The following is a 763-nucleotide window of genomic DNA, read 5'->3' as shown; positions in this document are numbered from 1 at the left end:
AGGGAGGAAGGGAGGAAGGAAGAAAGAAAGAAAGAAAGAAAGGAAGGAAGGAAGAAAGAAAGAAAAAGAAAGGAAGAAAGAAAGAAAGGAAGAAAGAAAGGAAGAAAGAGAGAGAGAGAGAGGGAGGGAGGGAGGGAGGGAGGAAGGAAGGAAGGAAGGAAGGAAGGAAGGAAGGAAGAAAGAGAGAGAGAGAAAGAAAAAGAACCTTACAATTTCTTGAAAGTAATCCACCCCGTTGCCCTAGGTGCCCCAGTGGAGGTGCCTCAGTGACATGGTGGAGAGCAGCGCTGGGGTTGGAGGAAGAAGTGTCTGAGTTCAGACCCTACCTCAGAGGCTCATTAGCTATGTGACTGTGAACAGATCACTAAACCTTTTTCCAGCCTCAGTTTTCCCATCTGTAATATTAGAGGGTTTGTCTCAGTGATATTTGATGTCCCTTACAGCTCTAAATCCAGGAGCCAACATTCTTCTTCCTGCAGCTCAACTCTATGCCCAACAGATTGTTCATCCAAATATATGTTAAGATTTGGGCAACATGTAATCTTCACCCACTTTGTTTTTCTCTTATAAATGGGCAAGCTAAGTTCCTTTAAGTGAATCCAGATCTCTTTCAGGCAGCTCTGCAAACTTCTGGCAGGCTATTCTGACATGAATTCTGAACCTGATCTCTTCCATCACAATGGAAATACCTTTGGCAGCACCCAACTCCCTCTTTTGTGCCTTGCCTGTTACTTATTATCAGAGAAGGTGATCACTGAACAAG

This window comes from Petaurus breviceps, unplaced genomic scaffold, assembly GCF_028583685.1.
Source record: "Petaurus breviceps papuanus isolate PSGF00001 unplaced genomic scaffold, PetGlider_PUasm1.0 99, whole genome shotgun sequence".
Lineage (NCBI taxonomy): Eukaryota > Metazoa > Chordata > Mammalia > Diprotodontia > Petauridae > Petaurus > Petaurus breviceps.
This window is presented reverse-complemented; position numbering follows the sequence as displayed.